Source organism: Hyla sarda, chromosome 2 (assembly GCF_029499605.1).
Source record: "Hyla sarda isolate aHylSar1 chromosome 2, aHylSar1.hap1, whole genome shotgun sequence".
Taxonomy (NCBI): Eukaryota; Metazoa; Chordata; class Amphibia; order Anura; family Hylidae; genus Hyla; species Hyla sarda.
This window is the reverse complement of record NC_079190.1, coordinates 390,956,695-390,974,171: the sequence shown is the minus strand read 5'-3', so window position 1 is coordinate 390,974,171 and position 17,477 is coordinate 390,956,695. Positions and strand designations below refer to the sequence as shown.

The following is a 17,477-nucleotide window of genomic DNA, read 5'->3' as shown; positions in this document are numbered from 1 at the left end:
AATGTGTACCTAGCCTTTAAGTTTTTTTTATAAAGGGGACTTTTAACAGCGATCTTTAGATTGCTCACATAGTAGGTTGCACTAGTATTAAAGTGCAGTTTATTATCCCCTTCAGCATTATTTTAACAGGCTATGTGTTATTTTGGCTATAGTCTTTTTATAAATATATATAATTTATTATTATTATTATTATTTTTATAATTATATATTTGGAGCAATTTAAAAAACAAATTATTGATTTTTCTTTACAGTACGGTTATCTCCTAAATCTGCAATGTCTTTCTAAAGTAAACTTGTAAACTATTCGGTAAATTGAGTCTATTCTATTAAATATTGATAAAGGGATTCCTACAAATAAAAAACAGAGATAAGGGATCATAAATGTTCCTAACCTCTGTACCTGAGACATGGTTGTGTTATACATGAAGCTGTCTATAGACGATATACTTATTAACAACACATATATCTACATGTATAAAGAAGAGATTATGACATCTCTGCAGGTCTAGATATTACATCCAGCCTGATTGTTATCAGTAATTAATATAAATATCAATTACCTGTATCGTGCATCCTCTCTTGCAGCTGATGGAAGTATAGGTCCCGTTCCCCTTCTCACCTGGCATCAGTCACCTGTAAAAAGACACAGGTATGATAACATGTTCCCGATACATGCTACAGACGCTAATATATATAACACTCTAGGGCCAGAACTACTTATCTCAGGGATTATGAAACCACATAAGGAAAAGGAAAAAACTAACAGATGGAACAAATTGGGATCTAGATGATGGGGATTTTTATTTCTATAGTAGTGCAGTGCATTATAACTCCCAGGAGGATGTTGACAGAGACCATTGACAGGTTTTTGTGGGTTTATTTTTTGCAATGTTTGGGGTATGTGTTAATTTTTATTTATTTATTCATAAATTTTATGGTTCATATATGTTTTTTTATTTTTTGGAGAAGGGGGCAGGAGCAAAATATTTTATAAATTATCCACGTTTTTAGTTTTTCAAAGCATTTCTGCCTTTCTATTGTTTTTTTCTGGGGGGGGGGGGTCTAAACACCATTTTATTACACTTTTACTTCATGGGTTTGTTCTTTCACCCATATTCCCAAAAGAGGGCAACCTTTTACCAGTGATCTGATTGTTCGTATAAAACACTGCACTACTGTTGTAGTGTAGTGTAATATTCTTTTCAGCATTATTCTGAAAGGCAGTTTATGGTTATGGCTATCATGAAGGGCTTTTATAGGATTATAAAGTTTTTTTGAGCATTTTTATATATTTTATCTTATTTCTTTATTTTATATTTCATACCAAATATGTTTTTAAAGGGATATTTTTGTAGAGGTGGGTTTTAATACATTTTTTTTTTAATATTATTATTATTTTTATTTTATTACCTTGATTTTTTCTTTTTAGTTTTTAAAGGAAATCTGTCACCAGTGTCAACTGCTCTAACCTGTCGGTACCGACAGATATTGCAGGTGACACTGATGGCAATGGTACTTACCTTGTCCCGTTCCGTGGCAGGGATCTCCGTTAATCTTCTCCTTTATGCTTTAGCTCCGGCCGGCATGGGCACGGGTGGAGCTTAGTGACGTCACCGCTGCTGTTCTCTAGCAGCGGGACCCCGCAGGGAGCAGCACCAGTGACATCACTAAGCTTCGCCCATACCCCAAGCCGCTGCTGCTCTCTGCTGTCTCTCTCAGCAGCGGTGACGTTACTAAGCTCCGCCGGTGCCCCAAGCCGGGCCCAGAGTTGAAGCTTAACGGAGAAGATTACCAGAGATTCCTGCCACGGAAGAGGACAAGGTAAGTACCATTGTCATCAGTTTCACCTTCACTATCTGTTGGTACCAAGAGGTTAGTGCAGGTGACACTGGAGTGATTTTCTCCTAGCAACCAATCATAGTTCAGCTTTCACTTTACCACAGCTCAATAGCTGAGCTTTGACTGGTTGCTGTGGAAAAATCTCTCAATCTCTCAACTCACACAGTTTGATAAATCCGGGTCAATGTTTGGTTACAGTATTGTCAGGGGTTTTATTGTTTATTTTTATATATATGTATATATATATATATATATATATATATATATATTTTTTTTTTTTTTTTTAAGGGTGCTCTTTTTAATTATATTTTTAACTAGTGTTTTATTTTTGTTCTTTTTTTAACTAATACCATGGGAGGGCTTTCACCAGTGATCTTCTGTTCGTCCATATAATACATTAAACTAGTATTATAGTGCAGTGTCTTACGGCTGTCAGCATTATGTTGACAGACAATGTTTAATTATGGCTAATGTGAGGGGAGGATTGGGTTATTTTTTTTTATATTTTTGGGTTAAATTAAAACACTTTTCTTTTTTTATATAAACAAAATATTTTTGTAGGGGTTTGGTTGGGGGCAAATTATTTTTTAAATTGTTTATTTTTAACTTTCTTCAGATAGGACCCGTGCAGAGTACATTGCCATCTATGTGGACGGTAATGTACACTTGGAACTTCCGGCAATAGTTTTTCCGGCTGGAAAAGAAAAAAAAATTTAACATATGACATATTGGTTTTCTTTTGTATAGGGATGTGTAAGGATAGGCAATCATTGAAATTTAAAAAAATCAACTCTTCAAAACAATAAAAATACATAAATTTCCCAAACATAAAAATATGTTTATTTTTAATTTATGCATTTTTATTCTTTTGATTGGTTGAGTTTTTCAAATTTAAATGATTGGCTATCCTTATACTAGGCCATTATTTGCTGATAGGCAGGATACTGACACCCAGCACACCCTTTGATCAGCTATTCAGCTCCCCTTACTACACAGTAAATGGGGCCTGAAGCCCCGGGCCTTTCTTTCTACAGTGTTGGTACCAGCCAACTGCAGCTCAGCTCCCACCTACTTCAGTGAGGGCCATGCTGCTGTTATTCAGCACAACCACTATATAATGAAGAGCGTAAGTCTTTCGTCCCCAGTTACTGTATAGTGCATCGCATTGAACAGCAGTTGAGGGGCTATCCTTTGAATAGACCTGCAATCACAAAAGTCCTGAAAACCCCCATTAATTCCAGTACTGTCTAAAAGTAAAAGGCAAAACAAGAATGTAATGTAGAGAAGTTCCAGAACGTCTCCTCATTATATTCGAACATATTTCTGTTCTGGTATAAAGAAATTTCCGTGTACGCGTTTCTTTTTTTATGAATCAGAGTGAAAATGAACCAAGCAGCAGATTTTATATTTTGTAATGCTTGGCAATGCATTATATGAGCCAAAATCTTTATCCTCGCCATCCCTGGGAGGCGTTTTTTACCCATAGGGATGGTGAGGCTATGAAGTTACTAAGTCCCCCCCGGCCGCTCGGTAAGTAGTCCCTTGGGCAGGGAGTTATACTTACTGAGTCCTTTCACTCCGGCCATGATGCCGCCCCCTCAGCTTGATTGATGGCCTGCATCATCATTTTGCTCACTAAGCAGACAAAGCAGAGTGGTGACATGAGACATCAAGCCGAGGGGGCGGGAGCACAGCCGGATCTACAAGACCGGTAAGTATTATTCTCCTCCCAGATGACTACCTACAGGGCGGCCGAGGGGGACTTTATAACTTCATATCCTCACCATCCCTGGAGGCAAAAACATCTTCCGGGGATGGTGAGGATAAAGATTTTACCATATATAACATATTTACCAAGCGTTAGATATGTTAAAATCTACTGCCTGGTTCTCTTTAACCTGTTGGGGACGAAGGGCGTATGCATACGCCCTTGCGTCCTGGTACTTAAGGACGAAGGGCGTATCCATACGCCTGTGGGAATTTCGGCCCCCACCGCGCGCCGGGCGGGGACCGGGCCGGGGTGACTGCTGATATCTATCAGCAGGCACCCCGTGCAAATGCCCAGGGGGGTCATTAGACCCCCCCATGTCGGCGATCGGCGCAAATCGCAAGTGAATTCACACTTGCGATTTGCGCCGATTCCGGGTCATTACGGGTCTATGGTGACCCGGTGACCCGGAATAGAAGGGGGATCGCGGGTGTCTAAGACACCCACGATCCCCCTAAAGCGATAGGAGTGAGGTGGCAGAGTTGCCACCCCTCCTATCTCTGCTATTGGTGGTCTAGACGAGACCACCAATAGCAGATCTGGGGCGGAGGGGTTTACTTTCGTTTTCCCCGTCCTGCCCTCCCACAATAGGCGGGGCAGAACGGGGAAAACGAAGAGGACCGGGCGCCGACGTCCACTTACCCCTCCGGAGGCAGCGGAGCGACGGGGATCGGCGGCGGCGACGGAGATCTGCGGCGCCGTGCGGCAGAAGAGGACGGCTCCCGGATGCGACAGAAGCCGGTGAGTAGTTGCATAGCAACATCTAGAGGGCTACAGTCTGAGACCACTATAGTGGTCTCTAAACTGTAGCCCTCTAGATGTTGCAAAACTACAACTCCCAGCATGCCCAGACAGCTGTTTGCTGTGTGGGCATGCTGGAATTTGTAGTTTTGCAACAGCTGGAGGTCTGCAGTTTAGAGACCACTGCACAGTGATCTCTATACTGCCCTCTAGATCTTGCAAAACTACAACTCCTAGCATGCCCACACAGCTGTTTGCTGTCTGGGCATGCTGGGAGTTGTAGTTTTGCAACATCTAGAGGTCCACAGTTTGGAGATCACTGTTCAGTGGTCTCTAAATTGTAGCACTCCAGATGTTGCAAAACTACAAATTCCAGCATGCCCACACAGCAAACAGCTGTCTCGGCATGCTGGGAGTTGTAGTTGCGTACCTCCAGCTGTTGCATAACTACATCTCCCAGCATGCCCTTCTGTGATCAGACATGCTGGGAATTGTAGTTTTGCAACAGCTGGAGGCACACTGGTTGGAAAATACTGAGTTAGGTAACAGAACCCAACTCAGTATTTTCCAACCAGTGTGCCTCCAGCTGTTTCAAAACTACAACTCCCAGCATGTACTGACAGACCGTGCATGCTGGGAGTTGTAGTTTTGCAACAGCTGGAGGCTCACTGGTTGGAAAATACTGAGTTAGGTAACAGAACCTAACTGAAGGTTTTTCAACCAGTGATCCTCCAGCTGTTGCAAAACTGCAACTCCCAGCATGTACTGACAGACCGTGCATGCTGGGAGTTGTAGTTTTGCAACAGCTGGAGGCTCACTGGTTGGAAAATACTGAGTTAGGCAACAGAACCTAACTGAAGGTTTTCCAACCAGTGTGCCTCCAGCTGTTGCAAAACTACAACTCCCAGCATGTACTGACAGACCGTGCATGCTGGGAGTTGTAGTTTTGAAACAGCTGGAGGTTTGCCCCCCCCCCCATGTGAACGTACAGGGTACATTCACACGGGCGGGTTTACAGCAAGTTTCCTGCTTCAAGTATGAGCTGCGGCAAATTTTTCGCCGCAGCGCAAATTCCTAGTGTGAATGTACCCTAAAAACACTACACTACACTACCACCTAATAAAGAGTAAAACACTACATATACACCCCCTTACACTGTCCCCCCCAATAAAAATGAAAAACGTATTGTATGGCAGTGTTTCCAAAATGGAGCCTCCAGCTGTTGCAAAACAACAACTCCCAGCATTTCCGGACAGCCACTGATTGTCCAGGCATGCTGGGAGTTTAGCAACAGCTGGAGGCACCCTGTTTGGGAATCACTGGCGTAGAATACCCCTATGTCCACCCATATGCAATCCCTAATTTAGTCCTCAAATGCGCATGGAGCTCTCTCACTTCGGAGCCCTGTCGTATTTCAAGGAAACAGTTTAGGGACACATATGGGGTATCTCCGTACTTGGGAGAAATTGAACTACAAATTTTGGGGGATTTTTCTCCTTTTACCCCTTATGAAAAGGAAAAGTTGGGGTCTACACCAGCCTGTTGGTGTAAAAAAAAAATTTTTTTACACTAACATGCTGGTGTTGCCCTTTACTTTTTATTTTCACAAGAGGTAAAAGGAAAAAAAAATTGTAATGCAATTTCTCCTGAGTACGGAAATACCCCATCTGTGGGCGTAAAATGCTCTGTGGGCGCACAACAAGGCTCAGGAGTGAGAGCGCACTATGTACATTTGAGGCCTAAATTGGTGATTTGCACAGGGGTGGATGATTTTACAGCGGTTCTGACATAAACGCAAAAATATAAATACCCACATGTGACCCCATTTTGGAAACTACACCCCTCACGGAATGTAATAAGGGTTACAGTGAGCATTTACACCCCACAGGGGTCTGACAGATTTTTGGAACAGTGGAATGTGAAAATGAAAAATTAAATTTTTTTGTTTGCACAGCCCACTGTTCCAAAGATCTGTCAAACGCCAGTGGGGTGTAAATGCTCACTGCACCCCTTATTACATTCCATGAGGGGTGTAGTTTCAAAAATGGGGTCACATGTGGGGGGTTCCACTGTTCTGGCACCACGGGGTTCCACTGTTCTGGCTTTGTAAATGCACATGGTCCCCGACTTCCATTCCAAACAAATTATCTCTCTAAAAGCTCAATGGCGCTCCTTCTCTTCTGAGCATTGTAGTTCGCTCGCAGTGCACTTGACGTCCACATATGGGGTATTTCCATACTCAGAAGAAATGGGGTTACAAATTTTGGGGGGCATTTTCTCCTATTACCATTTGTAAAAAAGTAAAATTTGGGGAAAAACCAGCATTTTAGTGGAAAAATATTTTTTTTTTCATTTACACATCCGACTTTAACAAAAAGTTGTCAAACACCTGTGGGGTGTTAAGGCTCACCGTACCCCTTGTTACGTTCCTTGAGGGGTGTCGTTTCCATAATAGTGTGCGATGTGGTTTTTTTTGCTGTCCTGGCACCATAGGGGCTTCCTAAATGGGACATGCCCCCCAAAAACCATTTCAGAAAAACTCACTCTCCTAAATCCCATTGTTGCTCCTTCACTTCTGAGCCCTCTAGTGCACCCGCCGAACACTTGACATACACATATGAGGTATTTTCTTACTCGAGAGAAATTGGGTTACAAATTTTGAGAGGATTTTTTTCCTTTTACCCCTTGTAAAAATTCAAAAACTGGGTCTACAAGAACATGTAAGTGTAAAAAATGAAGATTTTGAATTTTCTCCTTCACTTTGCTGCTATTCCTGTGAAACACCTAAAGGGTTAACACACTTACTGATTGTCATTTTGAATACTTTGAGGGGTGCAGTTTTTATAATGGGGTCATTTATCAGGTATTTCTAACCAGAAGACCCTTCAAATCCACTTCAAACCTGAACTGGTCCCTGAAAAATTCCGATTTTGAAAATTTTGCGAAAAATTGGAAAATTGCTGCTGAACTTTGAAGCCCTCTGATGTCTTCCAAAAGTAAAAACTCGTCAATTTTATGATGCAAACATAAAGTAGATATATTGTATATGTGAATCAATATATAATTTATTTGGAATATCCATATTCCTTATAAGTAGAGAGCTTCAAAGTTAGAAAAATGCTAAATTTTCAAATTTTTCATGAAATTTTTGCATTTTTCACCTAGAAAGGATGCAAGTATCGCCGAAAATTTACCACTAACATAAAGTAGAATATGTCACGAAAAAACAATCTCGGAATCAAATTTATAAGTAAAAGCATTCCAGAGTTATTAATGCTTAAAGTGACAGTGGTCAGATTTGCAAAAAATGCTCCCGTCCTTAGGGTCATAATGGGTCTCCGTCCCCAAGGGGTTAATGGTCATTACAAGATCCAGCATTATAATGGTTAAGCATACATAATGTGAACATAAATTCTTGTTTTATGCTACAACAGGAGGTGTGTGTCTCCGCTGGACGTGTCATGTTGAAAGTTCAGAGATCTCTGATATTACTTTCCTATCACCCCTGTTACTATGTCACATACACTGAAGATATTTTGACATTTAAGTGATTTTACCTTTACATGTATGCCACACTACAAATATGAATATACAATACTTCCACTCCGACCCTTTGTGTAATAGAATTGAATAGAAAGTATGTATGAATAGAGAGGGGTGAACTTGCACTCACCGTCCGTGTAGTTCATTAATTCACGGGACCTCCATGCGGCAGGGAGACGTTAGATGAGAGCGCTCAGACCCTCTGAGCACTCTCATCTAACATCTCCCTGCCGCACGGAGGTCCCGTGAATGAATGAACTACACTGACGGTGAGTGCAAGTTCACCCCTCTCTATTCATACATTGGATTCCACTTCTATTCTTTTCATAACTTAGCACCCCGACACTAGTAATATTTAGCAGCTGTTACGCCGAGCGCTCCGGGTCCCCGCTCCTCCCCGGAGCGCTCGCTTCACTCTCCCCGCGGCAGCGCTCCGGTCACGTCCTCTGACCCGGGGCGCTGCGATTCCGCTGCCAGCCGGGATGCGATTCGCGATGCGGGTAGCGCCCGCTCGCGATGCGCACCCCGGCTCCCCTACCTGACTCGCTCTCCGTCTGTTCTGTCCCGGCGCGCGCGGCCCCGCTCCCTAGGGCGCGCGCGCGCCGGGTCTCTGCGATTTAAAGGGCCACTGCGCCGCTGATTGGCGCAGTGGTTCCTATTAGTGTGTTCACCTGTGCACTTCCCTATATCACCTCACTTCCCCTGCACTCCCTTGCCGGATCTTGTTGCCTTAGTGCCAGTGAAAGCGTTCCTTGTGTGTTCTTTGCCTGTGTTTCCAGACCTTCTGCCGTTGCCCCTGACTACGATCCTTGCTGCCTGCCCCGACCTTCTGCTACGTCCGACCTTGCTTTTGCCTACTCCCTTGTACCGCGCCTATCTTCAGCAGCCAGAGAGGTGAGCCGTTGCTAGTGGATACGACCTGGTCACTACCGCCGCAGCAAGACCATCCCGCTTTGCGGCGGGCTCTGGTGAAAACCAGTAGTGGCTTAGAACCGGTCCACTAGCACGGTCCACGCCAATCCCTCTCTGGCACAGAGGATCCACTACCTGCCAGCCGGCATCGTGACAGTAGATCCGGCCATGGATCCCGCTGAAGTTCCTCTGCCAGTTGTCGCTGACCTCACCACGGTGGTCGCCCAGCAGTCACAACAGATAGCGCAACAAGGCCAACAGCTGTCTCAACTGACCATTATGCTACAACAGTTACTACCACAGCTTCAGCAGTCATCTCCTCCGCCAGCTCCTGCACCTCCTCCGCAGCGAGTGGCCGCTCCTGGGATACGCTTATCCTTGCCGGATAAATTTGATGGGGACTCTAAGTTTTGCCGTGGCTTTCTTTCCCAATGTTCCCTGCATCTGGAGATGATGTCGGACCTGTTTCCCACTGAAAGGTCTAAGGTGGCTTTCGTAGTCAGCCTTCTGTCCGGAAAAGCCCTGTCATGGGCCACACCGCTCTGGGACCGCAATGACCCCGTCACTGCCTCTGTACACTCCTTCTTCTCGGAAATCCGAAGTGTCTTTGAGGAACCTGCCCGAGCCTCTTCTGCTGAGACTGCCCTGTTGAACCTGGTCCAGGGTAATTCTTCCGTTGGCGAGTATGCCGTACAATTCCGTACTCTTGCTTCAGAATTGTCCTGGAATAATGAGGCCCTCTGCGCGACCTTCAAAAAAGGCCTATCCAGCAACATTAAAGATGTTCTGGCCGCACGAGAAATTCCTGCTAATCTACATGAACTTATTCACCTAGCCACTCGCATTGACATGCGTTTTTCCGAAAGGCGTCAGGAACTCCGCCAAGATATGGACTCTGTTCGCACGAGGCGTTTCTTCTCCTCGGCTCATCTCTCCTCTGGTCCCCTGCAATCTGTTCCTGTGCCTCCCGCCGTGGAGGCTATGCAGGTCGACCGGTCTCGCCTGACACCTCAAGAGAGGACACGACGCCGTATGGAGAACCTCTGCCTGTACTGTGCTAGTACCGAACACTTCCTGAGAGATTGTCCTATCCGTCCTCCCCGCCTGGAAAGACGTACGCTGACTCCGCACAAAGGTGAGACAGTCCTTGATGTCTACTCTGCTTCTCCACGTCTTACTGTGCCTGTGCGGATGTCTGCCTCTGCCTTCTCCTTCTCTACAGTGGCCTTCTTGGACTCTGGATCTGCAGGAAATTTTATTTTGGCCTCTCTCGTCAACAGGTTCAACATCCCGGTGACCAGTCTCGCCAGACCCCTCTACATCAATTGTGTAAATAATGAAAGATTGGACTGTACCATACGTTTCCGCACGGAGCCCCTTCTTATGAGCATCGGATCTCATCATGAGAGGATTGAACTTTTGGTCCTCCCCAATTGCACCTCGGAAATTCTCCTTGGACTTCCCTGGCTTCAACTTCATTCCCCTACCCTGGATTGGTCCACTGGGGAGATCAAGAGTTGGGGGTCCTCTTGTTCCAAGAACTGTCTAAAACCGGTTCCCAGTAACCCTTGCCGTAACTCTGTGGTTCCTCCAGTAACCGGTCTCCCTAAGGCCTATATGGACTTCGCGGATGTTTTCTGCAAAAAACAAGCTGAGACTCTACCTCCTCACAGGCCTTATGATTGCCCTATCGACCTCCTCCCGGGCACTACTCCACCCCGGGGCAGAATTTATCCCCTCTCTGCCCCAGAGACTCTTGCCATGTCCGAATACGTCCAGGAGAATCTAAAAAAGGGCTTTATCCGTAAATCCTCCTCTCCTGCCGGAGCCGGATTTTTCTTTGTGTCCAAAAAAGATGGCTCCCTACGTCCTTGCATTGACTACCGCGGTCTTAATAAAATCACGGTTAAGAACCGCTACCCCTTACCCCTCATCTCTGAACTCTTTGATCGCCTCCAAGGTGCCCACATCTTCACTAAATTGGACTTAAGAGGCGCCTATAACCTCATCCGCATCAGAGAGGGGGACGAGTGGAAAACGGCATTTAACACCAGAGATGGACACTTTGAGTATCTGGTCATGCCCTTTGGACTGTGCAACGCCCCTGCCGTCTTCCAAGACTTTGTCAATGAAATTTTTCGTGATCTGTTATACTCCTGTGTTGTTGTATATCTGGACGATATCCTAATTTTTTCTGCCAATCTAGAAGAACACCGCCAGCATGTCCGTATGGTTCTTCAGAGACTTCGTGACAACCAACTCTATGCCAAAATTGAGAAATGTCTGTTTGAATGCCAATCTCTTCCTTTTCTAGGATATTTGGTCTCTGGCCAGGGACTACAGATGGATCCAGACAAACTCTCTGCCGTCTTAGATTGGCCACGCCCCTCCGGACTCCGTGCTATCCAACGCTTTTTGGGGTTCGCCAATTATTACAGGCAATTTATTCCACATTTTTCTACCATTGTGGCTCCTATCGTGGCTTTAACCAAAAAAAATGCTGATCCCAAGTCCTGGCCTCCTCAAGCAGAAGACGCCTTTAAACGACTCAAGTCTGCCTTTTCTTCGGCTCCCGTCCTCTCCAGACCTGACCCTTCCAAACCCTTCCTATTGGAGGTTGATGCCTCCTCAGTGGGAGCTGGAGCTGTTCTTCTACAAAAAAATTCTTCCGGGCATGCTGTCACTTGTGGTTTTTTCTCTAGGACCTTCTCTCCAGCGGAGAGGAACTACTCCATCGGGGATCGAGAGCTTCTAGCCATTAAATTAGCACTTGAGGAATGGAGGCATCTGCTGGAGGGATCAAGTTCTCCTGTTATTATCTACACCGACCACAAGAACCTCTCCTACCTCCAGTCTGCCCAACGGCTGAATCCTCGCCAGGCCCGGTGGTCTCTGTTCTTTGCCCGATTTAATTTTGAGATTCACTTTCGTCCTGCCGATAAGAACATTAGGGCCGATGCTCTCTCTCGTTCCTCGGATGCCTCAGAAGTTGAACTCTCTCCGCAACACATCATTCCACCTGACTGCCTGATCTCCACTTCTCCTGCCTCCATCAGGCAGACTCCTCCAGGAAAGACCTTTGTTTCTCCTCGCCAACGCCTCGGAATCCTCAAATGGGGTCACTCCTCCCATCTCGCAGGTCATGCGGGTATCAAGAAATCTGTGCAACTCATCTCCCGCTTCTATTGGTGGCCGACTCTGGAGACGGATGTTGTGGACTTTGTGCGAGCCTGCACTATCTGTGCCCGGGATAAGACTCCTCGCCAGAAGCCCGCTGGTTTTCTTCATCCTCTGCCTGTCCCCGAACAGCCTTGGTCTCTGATTGGTATGGATTTTATTACTGATTTACCCCCTTCCCGTGGCAACACTGTTATTTGGGTGGTCGTTGATCGATTCTCCAAAATGGCACATTTCATCCCTCTTCCTGGTCTTCCTTCTGCGCCTCAGTTGGCTAAACAATTTTTTGTACACATTTTTCATCTTCACGGGTTGCCTACGCAGATTGTCTCGGATAGAGGCGTCCAATTCGTGTCTAAATTCTGGAGGGCTCTCTGTAAACAACTCAAGATTAAATTAAATTTTTCTTCTGCATATCATCCCCAGTCCAATGGACAAGTAGAAAGGATTAACCAGATCTTGGGTGATTATTTGCGACATTTTGTTTCCTCCCGCCAGGATGACTGGGCAGATCTCCTCCCATGGGCCGAATTCTCGTATAACTTCAGGGTCTCTGAGTCTTCCTCCAAATCCCCATTTTTCGTGGTGTACGGCCGTCACCCTCTTCCCCCCCTCCCTACTCCCTTGCCCTCTGGTCTGCCCGCTGTGGATGAAATTTCTCGTGACCTTTCCATCATATGGAGAGAGACCCAAAAATCTCTCTTACAGGCTTCATCACGCATGAAGAAGTTCGCGGATAAGAAAAGAAGAGCTCCCCCCGTTTTTTCCCCTGGAGACAAGGTATGGCTCTCCGCTAAATATGTCCGCTTCCGTGTCCCTAGCTACAAGTTGGGACCACGCTATCTTGGTCCTTTCAAAATTTTGTGTCAAATTAATCCTGTCTCTTATAAACTTCTTCTTCCTCCCTCTCTTCGTATCCCTAATGCCTTTCACGTCTCTCTTCTCAAACCACTCATCCTCAACCGTTTTTCTCCCAAATCTGTTCCTCCCACTCCTGTTTCCGGCTCCTCGGACATCTTCTCGGTCAAAGAAATTTTAGCTGCCAAAAAGGTCAGAGGGAAAAATTTTTTTTTAGTGGACTGGGAGGGTTGTGGTCCTGAAGAGAGATCCTGGGAACCTGAGGACAACATCCTAGACAAAAGTCTGCTCCTCAGGTTCTCAGGCTCTAAGAAGAGGGGGAGACCCAAGGGGGGGGGGTACTGTTACGCCGAGCGCTCCGGGTCCCCGCTCCTCCCCGGAGCGCTCGCTTCACTCTCCCCGCGGCAGCGCTCCGGTCACGTCCTCTGACCCGGGGCGCTGCGATTCCGCTGCCAGCCGGGATGCGATTCGCGATGCGGGTAGCGCCCGCTCGCGATGCGCACCCCGGCTCCCCTACCTGACTCGCTCTCCGTCTGTTCTGTCCCGGCGCGCGCGGCCCCGCTCCCTAGGGCGCGCGCGCGCCGGGTCTCTGCGATTTAAAGGGCCACTGCGCCGCTGATTGGCGCAGTGGTTCCTATTAGTGTGTTCACCTGTGCACTTCCCTATATCACCTCACTTCCCCTGCACTCCCTTGCCGGATCTTGTTGCCTTAGTGCCAGTGAAAGCGTTCCTTGTGTGTTCTTTGCCTGTGTTTCCAGACCTTCTGCCGTTGCCCCTGACTACGATCCTTGCTGCCTGCCCCGACCTTCTGCTACGTCCGACCTTGCTTTTGCCTACTCCCTTGTACCGCGCCTATCTTCAGCAGCCAGAGAGGTGAGCCGTTGCTAGTGGATACGACCTGGTCACTACCGCCGCAGCAAGACCATCCCGCTTTGCGGCGGGCTCTGGTGAAAACCAGTAGTGGCTTAGAACCGGTCCACTAGCACGGTCCACGCCAATCCCTCTCTGGCACAGAGGATCCACTACCTGCCAGCCGGCATCGTGACAGCAGCTCTGGCCACTGAACATGCATGGGACTGTGTTACATAATATTTGTTAGGTCTGCTAATTTATGACTGTGCCCTCTGTCCAAAATTTTTTTGAATAGAAAGTATATACTTGGTCACTTGTAAACATCAGCAAAGTGTATAGTTAAATAATTAGATTGAAAACAATTTACATTAATAATTTGACACATTATATTTAATAGATCTAGTCTTCAATTGCAAATCTATAAATCAGATCTATTCTGACCAATATTAAGGATTTATTTTTACCTCTCCTGTGTCATTGTATCCTCGTCCTCATCTCCTCCTGTTTGCATGCGCTTCCTCTTTTTAATAACCATGAGCAAACTCTCATGTATTCCTTAGTTTTGTTGGGTCTGTTGGTTTATTTCAGGGTTCTGACAATTTTACATGGCAAGAACCACCCATGATTGTCATGCAGAAAAATTTCTCCTTGATCTGTTGGTAATCAACATTCCACATAATTTAATCCAGTACTGTCTAATAGTCAGGTGTAATACATAAATGTAGGGTGCAAGGAGGCTGATCTAAGCTACTCAAGTGCCACAGCCTGGCACACCCACTTACTTGCTCCCCCCTCCCAGCTCCTTCTTCATTGACAAACAGGGCTCTGAACATCAATCAAGGAGGGCTTGGGAAGTGGGAGCAAGCGAAAAGGTATGGCAGGCGTTGGCACTTTAGCAGTTTAACCCCACCTCTTTGGAACTTGGCTGAAAAATAGAAAACTTATTTTATAAATTTGGCAACTATTATCAGCTCCAGAAAAAGTACAATTTTATTTTATTCCCTGTCAGCTATGCAATAGGGTCTGCAGTTCTTTGGAGCAAATAGAGATGATAAATTCCCTTTAAAGTGGTACTCCGCCCCTGAACATTTTATCCCCTATCCAAAGGATAGGGAATAAGATGTCTGATCGGAGGGGTCCGGCCCCGCGATCTCTGTGCCGTCACTCCCCCTCCAATAGACATGAATAGAGGGGGGTGTGGTTTGACATTATGGACACCATGTTGCCCCAAGTTTTGTGTTCAGATTTCTGCAGAGTCGGCCCGGATAACGCGGGGGGCCCCAGCAGCCAGACCCATCCCCCCCACCATCAGACATCTTATCCACAATTCTTTGGATAGGGGTTAAGATGTCTAGGGGCGGAGTACACCTTTAAAGAAATTGTCCAATTTAAAAAACAAATAAACAAAAGTTCTATACTAATGCATTATGTGAAATTTAACATATTTAAATGTACCAGGATTAAAATATTGTTTGAGAGATATAACATTACTAATCTTCCATTTACCTGCAATGTTTTGATAACTGTTGCCCTTGGTTACGACCCACTATGTCGGGGTAAGGGTGGGTTCAAACCACGTTTTAGCCATACGGAGGACCAAATCCAGCTGGGGGGAGTGAAAACCGGGCACTCCCATATCCCAGCCATACCCGGCCCCCTTCTCATTTATTTGAATGAGCTCAGGGCTGGTGTAAGGATTTTGCCACCCTAGGCAAAACCTCATTTTGCCCCCCTCCCCAACCCTTGTCCGATCTGTAAACATGTGTTCCCCCATTTGTGAATAATACCACCAGGGCCAGACTGGGACCAAAAATAGGCCCGGGCATTTTAGACTAAGCAGCCCACATTGGTCATGGGTGTGGCCGTGTGAAGGTGGAGCCAAAAAGGGGATTATATGCAGAACCATGTAGAGGTACATACCAGCTGTACACAGGATAAATACCATATAAGGGATTATATACAGGACCATATAGAGGTACATAGCAGCTGTACACAGGATATATACCATATAAGTGATTACAGCTACATGAAGGAACTCACAGATCATGTCTTTTCTGATCAGCGTTGTCCTCTTTCCTTTTCTTCTCTGTCCGACTCAGACCGCCAAGATGTCTTCTTTCAGCCAAAACTTTATCTCTCTTCATCTGCAGGACAAACATCTTAGAATCTGCATTTTCCCATTGCTCTCCTTAACACTACACAATCTCCTCATCTATATAATGTCATAATGCCCCCCCCCCCCCCCCGTGGTGTCCCGCTCAGTAAAAGAGCAGGTTGCCAGATATGTAGGTAGGTCACCGTTCCCCAACCATGGTGCCTCCAGCTGTTGCAAAATTACCGCTCCAAGCATGCCCAGATGGCCTCTGGCTGTCCGGGCATGCTGGGAGTCATAGTTTTGCACCCTGGTAGCCAGGAACATAGCTAGTAGGGCTATACAATATGGGGAAACTGTGTGATTGCGATTATGGACCTAAATATTGTGATTTCGATATAATAATGAAATGGTGAAATCCTCCCATTTCATGTCTAATCTCCCCCCATTTCACATCTATCCCAACCATTTTATATCCAACACCCATTTCACATCTTCCCCATTTCATTTTCATCCCCTCCTAGTCAAAATCCCCCATCACATTCTCCCCCCCCCTCTGCTGTCACATACTACTCACCCCCGTTGTCACATCTTTCCCTTCCCATCCCTCCCCCGTTTCATCTCCCCCATGTCACATGCCCCCCATTTCAGATTAACCCCCAATAGGCAGATAGTATCCCCCAATTAACTCCCTCCCAGTAGGCAGGTAGTACCCCCAGATTAGACCCCCTCCAGTAGGCAGGTAGTGCCTCCAGAATAGACCCCCCAGGAGACAGGTAGTACCCCCAGATTAGACCCCCTCCAGAAGGCAGGAAGTACCCCCAGATTAGACCCCCCAGTAGGCAGGTAGTACCCCCAGATTAGACCCCCCACCCAGTAGACAGGTAGTACCCCCAGATTAACCCCCTCCCCCCAGTAGGCAGGTTGTACCCCCAGATTAACCCCCTGCCCCCAGTATGCAGGTAGTACCCCCAGATTAACCCCCTCCCTCCCCCAGTAGGCAGGTAGTACCCCCAGATTAGACACCCCAGTAGACAGGTAGCACTCTCAGATTAGACCCCCCCCCCAGTAGACAGGTAGTACCCCCAGATTAACCCCCTCCCCCCACAGTAGGTAGGTAGTAGCCCCACAATAGACACCCCCGCAGTAGACAGGTAGTACCCCCAGATTAGACCCCCCCCCAGTAGACAGGTAGTACCCCCAGATGAGCCCCCCCCCAGTAAACAGGTAATGCCCCAGATTAATCCCCTCCCCCCAGTAGGCAGGTAGTACCTCCAGATTTACCCCCTCCCCCAGTAGACAGGTAGTAGCCCCAGATTAGACCACTCCAGTAGGCAGGTAGTACCCCCAGATTAACCCCTTTCCCCCAGTAGGCAGGTAGTACCCCCAGATTAAACCCCCCAAGTAGGCAGGTAGTACCCCAGATTAACCCCCTCCCCACCAGTAGGCAGATAGTACCCCCAGATTAACCCACTCCCCCCAATAGGCAGGTAGTACCTCCAGATTAGACCCCCCAAGTAGGCAGGTAGTACCCCCAGATTAACCCCCTGCCCCTCAGTAGGCAGGTAGTACCCCAGATTAGCCCACCCCAGTAGGCAGGTAGTACCCCCAGATTAACACCGCCCCCCCAGTAGGCAGGTAGTACCCCCAGATTAGACCCCCCAGTAGGCAGGTAGTACCCCCAGATTAAGGCCC

At 46.7% G+C, this 17,477-nt stretch overlaps 1 long non-coding RNA gene across 1 annotated transcript; it reads right to left on the bottom strand.

Annotated features, from left to right (window-relative positions):
• Nucleotides 1–600: 600 nt before the first annotated feature.
• Nucleotides 601–15,836, bottom strand: LOC130357996 (uncharacterized). Its single transcript, XR_008889361.1, has 3 exons — nt 15,731–15,836; nt 14,155–14,343; nt 601–633 (listed from the first exon to the last, which is right to left on the bottom strand). It is a non-coding gene; the product is annotated as an uncharacterized LOC130357996 (long non-coding RNA).
• Between the last annotated feature and the right edge of the window lie 1,641 nt (nt 15,837–17,477).